Source organism: Tachysurus vachellii, chromosome 4 (assembly GCF_030014155.1).
Source record: "Tachysurus vachellii isolate PV-2020 chromosome 4, HZAU_Pvac_v1, whole genome shotgun sequence".
Lineage (NCBI taxonomy): Eukaryota > Metazoa > Chordata > Actinopteri > Siluriformes > Bagridae > Tachysurus > Tachysurus vachellii.
Window position 1 is genome coordinate 29,898,527 of NC_083463.1, and position 14,613 is coordinate 29,913,139.

At 42.9% G+C, this 14,613-nt stretch overlaps 1 long non-coding RNA gene across 1 annotated transcript in view; it reads left to right on the forward strand.

The window, feature by feature from the left end:
- The first annotated feature begins 249 nt into the window (after positions 1–249).
- The window catches only part of LOC132844104 (uncharacterized), a 27,653-nt gene continuing 13,289 nt past the window's right edge, over positions 250–14,613 (forward strand). The window contains exons 1-2 of the long non-coding RNA XR_009648333.1: positions 250–373; positions 458–571. This is a non-coding gene — a long non-coding RNA (uncharacterized LOC132844104). The remainder of the gene's footprint in view (positions 374–457; positions 572–14,613) is intronic.

Consider the following 14,613-nt stretch of genomic DNA (forward strand, 5'->3'; position numbering starts at 1 on the left):
CTTGAGTGTGTTTTTAATGGTGGTATCTCAGCAATGTCCCTCAGCTGTGTGTGTGTGTGTGTGTGAGAGAGAGAGAGAGTTGCGAAAGCGGAGCTGACAGAGCAGAACGGTGCAGTCATTACGGCCGCACTGCTTTCGCCTCACCACTGACTCCAGCGCGGCGAGCCTCACTTTACAGCTGACACCAAATCAATGCTGCTTTTCCACCTTATCAATTAAAGCACGTGTAATTACAACCATGCACAATCACCCTTCACAAACACACACACACACGCACACACACACACACATCCGGTGGCCTTTTCCATTCCGGCTCTCAGCCTGTATCTACCACTTCATCTCACGCTGGCTGCTTTCCAAGTGTGGGAGATAGGTGTGTGTGAGAGTGTGTGTGTGTGTGTGTGTGTAATGAGCGATGCAGTGTCTGACACGACTCGTTCTGCACCTGATCCGAGAGGTCTTGTGTCTGATGCCGCACTCATGGCATCCTGACAGGAAGTTTGGGATTCTGCCAGAGCTGAAACAGCTGGCCTCGTCCACATCGGTCCGTAACATCACACAGCACGTGGAGGTAAATGAAAAATGAATACGGATCAACACCTGTGTGCCACTCTGTGTGTGTGTGTGTGTGTGTGTGTGTGTGTGTGTGTGTGTGTGTGTGTGTGTGTGTGTGTGTGAGGGTACCTCCCCCAGAGCAGATGGGCCTAGCGGAGCGATTAGCGGCGCATTACCTGCGCGTCTGTTTACAAACAGGAACAATGCAGGCCGCACTAATAACCCGCAATCAAACATGACAATTAATATCAGCATGCTAATGGCTGCCTTCACTCCACTCGACACCGCCTGGAGAGACTCGCCTTCTGATGAAGACTCTGCTACACACACACACACACACACACACCTGTTTGAAAAAAGGTGCTGCAGTTTTGAGTAAGAAGAACTTCGAACACAAATATTTAAGGAGGTGTGGCCTCGTAGAGAAGGGGGTGTGGCATCTCGGTGAAAGAGTAGGAACCTCCCAGTAAATGAGGCGTGGCTTATGTACTTGTCAGTTCTTGTCCTAGTAAAGGAGGTGTGACTTTTTTTTTTTTTTTTCAAATTAGTGTTAATGGGGAAGGTGTGGTTTATGTCTCTGTATGTCCAAGTTCTAATGAAGGGGGTGTGGTCTGCGTGATTGTCAGGTAAAGAGGGTGTGGTTTATGTGCTTATCAGGTTTAGAGTAGGGGCGTGGCTTATGTGATTATCAGTTCAAGTTCTAATGAAGGAGGGATGTAGTATGTGCTTGTCAGGTGAAAGGGGCGTGGCTTATGCATTTGTAAGTTCTAGTCCTAGTGAAGGGGGCGTGGCCTGTGTCATCATAGTGTGCGCTACTGTATGTCAGCATCAGTGTACTAGACTTAGGTAGGCCTGTAGGTCCATTTACCTTATTTTCTTTCAGCATCTCTCTCTCTCTCTCTCTCTCTCTCTCTCTCTGAGATCCCAACTGTAACAACAGTGCTTCATAAACACTGGCACATTCCAGACTGCTGATCTCAGAGAAACGAGTCCACCACAGAGATACAAATATTTATCCTCAGTGTGCATACGTGTGTGTGTAGACAGAGAGAGAGAGAGAGAGAGAGAGAGAGAGAGAGAGAAAGAGAGCGAATGCCACCACAAGGCTCCAGCCGAGTCTTCAGATAACTTTCCTCTTTCCAAAATTGCAAGCGATACGTCTACGTCCAATTCACTCGCGGCTACGTGTCTTCATTTTATTTCGAGACAGTCCAGACAAATGATGAAGAGGATTTTAATTAAACCCTACAGCACACATGTCTGACTTTTGTTATACGTTTGTTCCTGGGAGTAAAACTAAAATGTGAAGTGTGGAAGAAAGCGGCGTGACTGCAGTCAGGAATGTAGAGCGGACGCTGTGTGGTCTGAACCGAGCTGCGCTGACTCTGACCTGCCTCTGAGTCACGCTGACACGAGGCAGCAACTTTCAACTTCGTTCTGTGTTCGGGGTCAAAACGACCTGCTTTACTTTTTGTTTGTTTTTTCCGAAAACAATAACGACACTTAGAGGTTTCTCTTACGTTTAGATTCCAGTTAATATCTCTAAAGAAGTTTTTGAACGTCCTGTTTGGATTACAGAGTAACAAAGGGTCAAGAGTAAGAAAGAGAAAAAAAGACTCTCGATCATTTTTTTTCCTTTCTTTCTCTCTTTATTTTTTTTCACCAGATGAAAGATGATGTCTTGCATACTGCTGAACACTTTCAGAAATATTCGTTGTTAATATTAATTTCATTTATCTGTGGTTTGTGTTTTCACTTTTTCCTTTTTTTTTTATCTCGTTTTATCACGTTTTTTCTTTCGAAAAAAAATTCTACGTCACGTGACGTCTTCACGTCGTTCTCTTTTAGAGTCGCGTGTTTTTGATGTTACTGTTCTCGTTTTACGACGTATTGGATTAGCAGTCGTTGATTAGAACAGTGCAAAAAGAAAACAGAAAGAAAGAAAGAAAGAAAGAAAGAAAGAAAGAAAGAAAGAAAGAAAGAAATTCAGACTAGCGCTTTGCTAAAGTAACTCTATCCGCTAAGGCAGCGGTTGTTAATTCTGACCTTTTGTTAAGTTTCACTTCTCCGATTTCCACTCCGTCGCCTACAAGCGCGTCTGCCGACGTGAGGGTGAGCGAGAGTGATTTTTGGGGTGACTGGGTGTGATGGAGGGGGAGTCGTGCCTGATTGGTTGTTCTGGTCAACAAGCCTCGTTCATGGGTGACTCCCTCTGCGCTTCAATAGGTCAGCTCGAGCCTGTCGGGGTGAGAGGTGAAAAAGATGGAAGTGGGGCGGGTCGTAGGTACGGGTCAGTACGCCAGTCCCATCTCATAAATCTTATTTTACACACCAGCGGGGTTTCACACCAATCACAGTCAAGCAACCGGCACGGCGCACACGGTGTTAGCTTTGATGAAGGGTGAGGCGACGTGATCCGTGTGTTCACCTTGAACACGCGTCATTAAAGATTGACCACCATTAAAAATGAGCAGTAATTGAGACTCACGGTGTGTAGATTTGTGTGTGTGTTACATTCTCCGCTCTAGTGCATCATAATTACTCGTTACTCTTCCACGTGAAGGCAGAACAGACGCCGACTGTCCGGTCGGCTCAAACCTGCACGATCTAGCGAGCGAGGTCTGAAGTGTGATGATTCGTCATGTAACTACGATGAATTACTTCGTATCTACGGCAACCGATAGAAGACGTGCGGACTTAGAGGAGAAAAGAGTCAGGAGGGTTTAAGCATCTCAAGAAAAGTGTCTTCTGAAGAAAAATGTTTAAGGATCTCGAAGGAACTTGTGCGTTTTAATAAGAAAAAAAAATGTAATGAAAAGGATTTTCTTCAAGTTTCAGGAATTTCTCGTGTCAGTTAATTGTCGATGATTTTCTGGAAATTTCTTCGAAAAAATCTTTAAAGACGTTGAAAATTCTTCACTTGATATTTTTCAATGTCAATATTTTAAGAAATTTATTTTAAGATATTTTCTAAGGACATACTATTGTTTTTAATGCGTTTTTTTTAAATATTAAAAAAAAATCGTATAGAAATCCTCAGTTTCCTCAAAAGGTTTTTTTAAATGTTGTCTTCAAATCTTTTAAAAATACCCTTTTTTAAAGATCTTTTTTTAAGCTCTTCTGGAGTTTTTGTCCAATGTTTTTCAGGATTAAGAATCTTCTAATCTAGACCATTTTTAAGAATTGTATGATCTTTTGTTCAATCTTCGTGATCGTCCTGATATTTCTTCAGGAAAATTTTGGAAATTTCTTTCTGGACCTTCTTTAAGTGCCCAGCACATAGACAGCATGAAGGTTTAAAACGGTTTTCTGGAGAATTCCTTTAAACGTCTTCCAAGCTTTTTTTTGGTTTGGTTTTGCTTTTGTTTTTTTTTTTGTTTTTCAAGAATGTTCTAGAAATGTCTTCAGGAACCATTGTTTTACTTTACTGAACAACAACAATGATGTGATGTCATAATCCCTGCATCTCTGTGTAAGAGCTGTTACTATAGAAACAATAAGAACCATTTCTATAAAACTATGAATCGTGTTGTAGCCGAACTACTTTCCGAGCCGTGGTATGAAATGAATATTCTGACCAATCAGATTCGAGCATTCGAATCCAGATATATAAATTTTTCATTTCTAATGAATCTATACATTTCCAGAACATTCCACGTGACCGAACAGACGTCCCTCTGCCCCGGCCGATCGTATTCGTTTTTATTTATTTATCTAATTATTACAGAAATTCCGAGTGCAGCTTATCTTCATCTGAATTATTTGCAGTATATTATGTTAACCCAAGTGGAACTCAAACCCCCAAATCATCCAGATGACCAGAAATCCTCCTGACGCCTTCGGCCTGAGTTACGTGTGTGGTTTCTTTTCTCGCACGATTTTGTGATCTGTATCTGCCCTTTGTCAGAACTACAGAAAAAAAAAAAGGGCTGTTCGTCTTTAGTGGGCGGGGCTGGTTTGATTGACATGAGATTTGACAGATCTTGCCTGAGCCGAGGTGAATTCGTTTGAACTCTCAATAAACAACACGGCCGTAATGAACTCCACATGCCTCCGTGTGTGTATGCGTGTGGACGTGAGTAAGTGTGCCCGCCCGTGTGGTACCGGTGTGTATAGGAAAATGTCAGGCTGATCAAACCGCTCATCTCCACTGGGCCGCTGGCGTATGAAAGTGATACCCTGTCAGATTTACTGTGGAATAAATATTTGAATCAGCACTGCACTGCCATTATAATCACACGGAGCTCGCTCGGAGTTACGCCGACTCCTTCTGTTCTTCCTGCAGCCGCCTTTCAAACCAGACGTTTATTTATCAGAGCTCAGCCCACCTGCAGACGTCGCCGACGAACGACGACGACGAAAACACGCTCTTTTTTTTTTCCTCCCTCGATCGCTACCTGATTCGGCTCATCAGCTAATCATCAAGCGCTTCACAAGTGGAATCAGGTGTGGACACGACACCAGCTCATGATTGCAAATTCGTACGAACGTGCAGATTGGAGGTCGGAGCCGGTGAAAACGTGCTCGCGTTTGTGTTTGTTTCGCAGGAATGGAATTCAGAACGAATCTCGTTTGTCAAAATTTGCTTGGAGATCGGAGTCAAAAATGTGTATCGGATTGAACCTGTTCAAAAGAAACTACAGTCTCGATCTGCCATCTACTGCTCAGGCCTGAATCCTGAAGGTGTGAGAGCTTAAAAACTTGCATGTTATGACCTTTTTGGCAACCCAGTCTAATAATCACATTGTTTATAACAAATTCTATCAAACAGAATATTTTTCAACCGTTATTTCTGGCACTAACGATGCATCGTTTTCAAACCACATGACGGTTAGATGCTAAGTGCATTTCATTGCCTTGTAACCCAAAGTAAGAATCTAATCTAATCTAATCTAATCTAATCTAATCTAATCTAATCTAAATAAAGAACTCCAGATGAATGGCTGTTTCTGAGAGTGTCATGAGGTATACAGGTTTTCTGAGAAGAGAGAGAGCGAGACGGTGCCACACTTCTTTAATCAATCGTCACTAAAAGACTGTGTGACAGAATCAGACTGAGTGGAGATTGATGCTGTCACTGGAGTCAGAGTGAAGTATCATACACACTCTCAGTTATGAAATCATTATGACAGATGAGCGGTGGTGGAGCTAGCGTGTTAGCCTGCTGCGTGTTATTACTCATGTCACATGGTACACTGTGTTACAGATACACACACACACACACGTACGCGATAGATGCGGTAATACGGCTTTCGCTATGTTTCACTCTATTCAACGACTACGTTTAAAGTCCCATTTCAGAGTGTTTACAATCCAAATGCCTACTTTTACTGCCGGTCTTGCATCATGGGCTGTTTTTTTTTTCTTCTTCTTCTTCTTCTTCTTCTTCTTATTCTTCTTCTTTTTTTGCTGATTCTCAATTTATTGTTTTTATTGAATGTTTAGTGGAAAGAAAATAAAAACATTGCACAAAGCCAAGTTAAATGAATGAACGAATTAACAAATAATTCCATCACATTTAAGAAAGAAAGAAAGAAAGAAACAATTGATCAAACAAACAATTAAATAAATAAATATTTACATATATAATCATTCATTCATTCATTCATTCATTCATTTTCTACCGCTTATCTGAACTACCTCGGGTCACGGGGAGCCTGTGCCTATCTCAGGCGTCATCGGGCATCAAGGCAGGATACACCCTGGACGGAGTGCCAACCCATCGCAGGGTACACACACTCTCATTCTCTCACACACTCACACACTAGGGACAATTTTCCAGAGATGCCAATCAACCTACTATGCATGTCTTTGGACCGGGGGAGGAAACCGGAGTACCCGGAGGAAACCCCCGAGGCACGGGGAGAACATGCAAACTCCACACACACAAGGCGGAGGCGGGAATCAAACCCCCAACCCTGGAGGTGTGAGGCGAACGTGCTAACCACTAAGCCACCGTGACCCCCCCTAAATAAACAAATAAATCTATATACAAACAAAAAAAAAATAAAATTAAAATTAAATAAATAAATAATGTTTTCTATATTATAGTCTGTCCATTCTAAGCTGTTATGAACATCTTCAAGGTCTGGAAACATTGTGGTTTTTATATTCTGCTTTTGTTGGGTTTTTGTTTGTTTGTTTGTTTTTTTGTAAAAATTAATTTTTTGACCCTCGATTTCTGAAATCATTTGAGGGCCAATTTAAATCTCTACAACCAACATAAAGTCATGGTAGAGCAAATGCACCACACTCACACCATGCTGTTGCCACTTTTGTGTGTGTGTGTGTGTGTGTTACTTTAAAATTCTTAAAGCATCTTCCATTATGGCTTTGCTTTAGAACCCTGGGACCTAACTGTAATTTCCTCACCAAATGCTGCCTGACAAAGCTACACACTCTCTCTCTCTCTCTCTCTCTCTCTCTCTCTCTCTCTCTCTCTCTCTCTCTCTCTCTCTCTCTCTCTCAGTGTTTTCTATCTTAGCCCTTACCTAAGTTGCCGGTGGCGTGCGTTCAATCATACATGCTCCGTTTATTCACTTAAGGAGCAAGTTTAAACAGAAGAGATTTATTTTACATTAGCGTACAGGCACGGCCCGGAAGTTTAATGTGTTTTCGTGTGCGTTTTAATGTACATTTGATGCATCTCGGGTGCTGCTTTAATAAAATATTTAATGATGAAGAGGTGATGTGTCGCCTTAGCATGGCTTTATGGCCACAGGTTTAATATAACGTCATATCCGAGGAGATGAGGCTTTCGCTGAGCGTCGATCGGGACCGAACGTCTGGATGACGGAACATCAGAGTTTCGGGAAATAAGTGAAACCTAGGACGTCTTTCTGCATTCTGATTGGTCATGATTTGAAAGAGCTCGCTTAAATATATGTTATGTAGAAAAAAGTACAATATCTGTATTATATACTGCAAAAATTCCTTTCAATCAGGGGACAAGTGAAATTTCAGAGAATGCAATGCATCATGGGATAAATAACGATGACGTCGGTTCAAATCCCGACACTTCCAAGCTTCTATAATCGAATCAGCCGAATAAGCAAAAGTCGCAGATTATTCATTCATTCATTCATTCATTTTCTACCGCTTATCCGAACTACCTCGGGTCACGGGGAGCCTGTGCCTATCTCAGGCGGCATCCGGCATCAAGGCAGGATACACCCTGGACGGAGTGCCAACCCATCACAGGGCACACACACACACTCTCATTCACTCACGCACTCACACACTACGGACAATTTTCCAGAGATGCCAATCAACCTACCATGCATGTCTTTGGACCCGGGGAGGAAACCGGAGTACCCAGAGGAAACCCCCGAGGCACAGGGAGAACATGCAAACTCCACACACACAAGGTGGAGGCGGGAATCGAACCCCGACCCTGGAGGTGTGAGGCGAACGTGCTAACCACTAAGCCACCGTGCCCCGAAGTTGCAGATTATGTTTTATTTTATTTTACAATGTTTATATTTATATATTTATATATATATATATATATATATATATATAAATATATTTATATATTTACTTAACATTTTACTCAGCAAATTTAAACACACATACTGTTAAAATAACAGGAAACGATCCGTAAAGATCGCTGGTCCTCTGCTGACCGTCAAATTCCAGCAAATTCTTTACAGTGTATTGTTTCTATAGCAACGACTGACTCACAGGGACTTGAATGTAGCAGACGCATCCCATAATTTAATTGGATTTATACTTCATAATAATAATAATAATAATAATAATAATGATAGATAATCGTTACTATGGTGACGAATTTCCTGTAAGGAAAATTTCCATTTATTTCCGGAAGGTGGAAGGAGTCTTCAGTGTCAGTGCTTTATTGTCGTCTTTAGGACAAGAACGAGTGTTTATAGCTACTATAACGTAGGTAAGGTATAAAGTAACAATAGGAACGTTGGGAGGATAAAGTGTACATGTTTGTGGTTTTTAACGTTAGCATCTTTGAATATTTTACCGCTATTGTGGATTTAAGTGAGAACATCAGCAGCTTATGATCTCAGATGTGCTCCTGTAATGCGTCCTGGTGACGGTGAAAAGTTCACGGAATATTCAAGAAGCCTAACGCTGTTTAGTCACGTAACCATCACCTGATGTTAGCGTCGGTGTTCATGCTTCCTCGTCTCAGTGAACACATGGTTCATGCATTAATCAGCAATGTGTGTGTGTGTGTGTGTGTGTGAGTGTGTGTGTGCTGCCAAGCCACCGGTGTTGCTAACTGTGCCATTATCCAGCCTGTCGATGCTAAACAGATATGAAATGGTGCCACTTTATGTCACAAATTTTTATATTCAAGCCAGGTCAGGACAACAAAGCCATCTGTATAGCTTGTGTGTCATTTCACTCACACACACAAACATACTCACACACACACACACACACACACACACACACACACACACACATACACACAGTTAGAGTGAATGACACTCATGTACATGACAGAACCATCTTACACATATACACATATTTTTTACACATATTAAAGTATTCATTCACTCACTCACTCACTCACTCACTCACTCACTCACTCATCCATTAACTCATTCACTCACTCACTCACTCACTCACTCACTCATCCATTAACTCATTCACTCACTCACTCACTCACTCACTCATCCATTAACTCATTCACTCACTCACTCACTCACTCACTCATCCATTAACTCATTCACTCACTCACTCACTCATCCATTCACTCACTCACTCACTCACTCATCCATTAACTCACTCACTCACTCACTCATCCATTAACTCACTCACTCACTCATCCATTAACTCACTCACTCACTCATCCATTAACTCACTCACTCACTCATCCATTCACTCACTCACTCATCCATTAACTCACACACTCATCCATTAACTCATTCACCCACCCACTCACTCACTCACTCACTCACTCATCCATTCACTCACTCACTCACTCACTCACTCATCCATTAACTCACTCACTCACTCATCCATTCACTCACTCACTCACTCATCCATTAACTCACTCACTCATCCATTAACTCACTCACTCACACACTCACTCAATCACTCACTTATTCATTAACACACTCACTCACTCTCTCAGTCAGTCACTCACTCACTCACTCACTCATCCATTAACTCACTCACTCACTCACACACTCAATCAATCACTCACTTATTCATTAACACACTCACTCACTCACTCGGTCACTTACTCACCCAGTCAGTCACTCACCCACTCACACACTCATTCATTAACACTTTAATTTATTAACACCCTCACTCACACACTTGTTCATTAACACACACCTCACCAAATCACTTACTCACTCATTCATTCACTCACTCACACACTCATTCATTAACACATTCACTCACTCACACACTCATTCATTAACACATTCACTCACTCACACACTCATTCATTAACACACTCACTCACTAACTCACTCACTCACACACTTATTCATTAATACACTCACTAACTCATTCATTTATTATCCACTCACACACTCACTCTCATGTATTCACTTACACTCCTCTATTCATCTAACTCAGACATATAAACTTTTACAGATAGTTATTTATGTGTTCACTCAATCATTCACTACTACTATAGTCTCTCACTCACACACACGCACACACACACACACTCATTTAGCCAGTGTCGGCTCATTCTGCTCTATTCCACAAATCGTCCATTATAATTCGTCCATCACACGTTTCTTCCCGCCCTTTTGTGTACCGTGAGGCTCCTCGAGCATGTGCTGTGTGTTTTAATAATTAATCTGAAGACGAGATCTCATCAGTCGTTGATATACACACATGTTACGTCTATCGGTGAACAGAGAAAAAGGTTTAAAAGCATGACGTTGTATTTGAATTGCTGTCGCCGTGCCAACATCATCCCGTCGCCTGGGGAACCACGTCCTCCTTTCATCTTTTTTAATGGACGTTCTGCTGCATACCTGCCGTCACGCGTTAAACTTTCATCCAGATACATTTAGGCCATCATAAATAGCAGATTAGGCAGAGCGGCATGCTTTAGACGCTCCCTACGGCCGTGCTCCTGCTTTAATGAAGCCATTTCCAGCCTGTGCAGAGAGAGAGAGAGAGAGAGAGAGAGAGAGAGAGAGAGAGAGAGAGAGAGAGAGAGAGAGAGAGAGAGAGAGATCTGTCAGTCTTATTCCCAGTGTGTGTTTAATGCATGGAGCAAAAAGCAATGAACAGACCTGGACCTGTCAACACACACACACACAAACACACACACACACACACACACACACACACACACACACCGTCTTTCTTTACTTGCACTTCACCTTTTCTCCCCTCTTTTAATTTTTCTCTTTTTATATCTATTCCTTTCTTTAATATTTATCATTTTTCCTGTCCAGTCTCATGTCTTTCCTATTCTTTCCTTTTCATTTCCATCCTTTTTTTCCCCTCCTCTCTTCTTTTCATCTCTGTTCGTTCTGTTAATTCCTAGAATTTTCCTGTCATTTCTTTTCTTTTCCTTTATTTTTTCTTTCTTCTTTTCTTTCCCTGCTCTTTTTCTTCCCTCTCTTCTTTCATCTTCGTTCCTTCATTCTCTGTTTAGATGAACTGCATGCATTAGTGCAGCTCTCTTAGGGAACGTGTGTCATTGTAACTCAGACTCGTGCTCCCGTCTGTCCAGAGAGCCGCTGAGGGGCCTCAGTCGATACAATGGGGCCCCGAGTCATTACGGAGCCCACTAAAGTCCCACAGCGGTCCTAGTTCATTATGTTTTTCTCACTCACTCAGTGACTTACTCTCTCTCTCTCTCTCTCTCTCTCTCTCTCTCTCTCTCTCTCTCTGTCTCTCTCTCTCTCTCTCTCTCTCTCTCTCTCTCTCTCTCTCTCTCTCTCTCTCTCTGTCTCTCTCTCTCTCTCTCTCTCTCTCTCTGTCTCCTCTATCTGTCTCACACTTTTTCTTTTTCTTCTATCTCCTTCTGTCCCTCCCTGTCTCTCTCTCTCTCTCTCTCTCTCTCTCTCTCTCTCTCTCTCTCTCTCTCTCTGTCTCCTCTATCTGTCTCACACTTTTTCTTTCTCTTCTATCTCCTTCTGTCCCTCTCTCTCTCTTTCCACTCCCCTCTCTTTCTTTCTCTGCTCCTTCTCACTCCCTCTCTTTCCGTTCCTCACTCTGTCTCTCTGTCCCTTTCTTCTCTTTCTTTCTGCCCCCCTCTGCACTCTCTCTCTCTCTCTCTCTATATATATCTCTCTCTCTCTCTCTGTTTACTCACATGACTTCTTCACCTGCTCTTCTAATTGAACTCTCTCTCTCTCTCTCTCTCTCTCTCTCTCTCTCTCACACACACACACACACACACACACACACACACACACACACACACACACACACACACACACTATATGTCAGTCTTCCTTTCCCAAACATGCCATCTTTCTATTCCTTATTGCTTTTTTGTTTTTACATATTTTCCTTTTTTTTGAGATCCAAGTAAAGATAAATGAACACCAAGAAATCCGATATGTGGCAAAACGGAAAGACTGTGATGTGAATATCTACGATATGAACTTCGGAGCGTTCCGTTACGTACGGGACAAATGAACGTTCCGATCACCATCTCTGTATAAACACACAAACACACATACACACACACACACACACACATTATGCACAAGCTAATTAGAAGAAAAAAACATTGCAATAATGCAAATGACTGCTGTTTGCCTCTTTGCCTTTGCTTCTCTATTACACCCATCAAACTGAATTGCACACTCTATCACACACACACACAAACACACACACACGCACGCTCACTTAATCTAACGTACCGAGTGAATTGACTTGTCACGTCTCCAATGAGCTGCTCGTGTGACCGTTTGCCCTCAGGTACAGCGGACAGTGAGCTCTGGGCGGCGGCCAAGCGCAGCATCTGTCCATCCGGATTGACCAATAAAAAGACACCATTCTCATAAACAACAATATTCAGACAAATGGAGAGCAACGAAGGACACATTCATATCCAAATCCACACACACACACACACACACACACACACACACACACACACACACACACACACATGACGAAGGTCACCGAGAGTCCCTTCGGCTAAGCCAATGCGGTAATTGTCTCTCTCTTGACAACTCTGCTGTGAAGACACCGAACACGACATGAGGGAGCTGGCGCATGTGTGTGTGTGTGTGTGTGCGTGTGGGTATGATGTGAAACAATCAGGGATTTAAATAAATGATTCAAACACAAGAGGAAGGTAATGCCACTTATGCTATACTTCTCAAACTTCTCTCTGCCAGCGTGGTCTCTCTGGAGACGGCAGGACCTTCCCCTGTACTCACACACTCATATCCATCACACGCCCTAATGATCCCCGGCTCTGATCCGGCAGCCGCACCGGCAATCTCCGTCCAGCGGTCGTAGGTGTGTGCGAGGGTCTCGAGAGTGCCACACTGGCCTAATGCGAATTTAATGACCTGATGCTGCTGAATAAATGACAGAGACGCCAGCTGAAGGTGACAGTCGCTCAGCTCCGGGGACTCGATTCTCCTCATGCTTTATTAAAGCAACCAGAGCAAAAAGCAGCCGTTCACACACATTTTATTAGGCCTAAAAAGTTGCTCAGAAGAGGTGAGCCGGAACCCCGTGACGCAAGGCGTCTCCGCGGTGACGTCTTACAGTACTGACATGAAAAAATCGTACGGACAAGCAAAGGAAAATTCAATTACACCAGCAGAAAAGACTCGTCGGATTTTGACGTTTCTTGACATCGTGCTCGTCTCTGAGTCTCTTTTTTCCTTCAGATATCAGATTGCTGTAATATGAATCCGCTATAAGATTATAAGCTGTTTAATTACTGTTCTGGGGGGCACAGTGGCTTAGTGGTTAGCACGTTAGCCTCACACCTCCAGGGTTGGGGGTTCGATTCCCGCCTCCACCTTGTGTGTGTGGAGTTTGCATGTTCTCCCCGTGCCTCGGGGGTTTCCTCCGGGTACTCCGGTTTCCTCCCCGGTCCAAAGACATGCATGGTAGGTTGATTGGCATCTCTGGAAAAATTGTCCGTAGTGTGTGATTGTGTGAGTGAATAAGAGTGTGTGTGTGTGCCCTGCGATGGGTTGGCACTCCGTCCAGGGTGTATCCTGCCTTGATGCCCAATGACGCCTGAGATAGGCACAGGCTCCCCGTGACCCAAGGTAGTTCGGATAAGCGGTAGAAAATGAGTGAGTGAGTGAGTTCCTTCGTTTATTCGTAACTTTCCAGGTCATTGTCTTCCGTCGCCGGACGCGAAGACGCATGGCTCGCACTCGATCCGAGACACAAATCCATATTTATGTCAAACGAAAGCTTGCTTTCATAGCGATACAGGAAGCATCACCCTGCCATCATGCTTTCTTCTTCAGCTCCGAATTAATGCTTAACTCAATTAGGATTTAGGCCATTAGGGAACATTAGAGGAGCGGGAGAGCGATAGCTCGGCTGCTCTATGCTCTTTCGGAGAAGTCTAGTCCTGATTTACACACTCCAGACTCGCCGATCCGTCTCAGAGAGAGAGAGAGATTGCGCACGATGGTAAACGTCTCAGTGTTGCACTGTAATTGAGACGCTGGAGCACTTAGTGCCAGGTCTTGATGTTTTCCTCCGACCCAGAGACATTCCCAGATTCATAATTAGCCAGTAATTTATTTATCAATGATAAAATAAATGATGGGAGTTCATCATTGGTCCCCAGTATATTCACATGCCGAACGTGTAATCGTCTGAAGGCAATTAGGCACTTCGTAATGAGGCCAATCCAGAATTATTGCTCCTTTTGGAACAATGTATATACGTTAGCTGTGTCAGACGCCGCGCACACGCACAGCGTAATGCGTCTAAAGTGTAGAAATAAATCTTCCTTCTGACTTTAAACATTCTCTAACGTCTTTCTGTCACGTCTTTATATTCTAGTAGTATTTTTTGTTTGTTTTGTTTGTTTTTTTTTTCAATCATCCTGTCAATCAAATTCACTTATGATTACAGTAGAGGAAATACGAATGGTCTTCG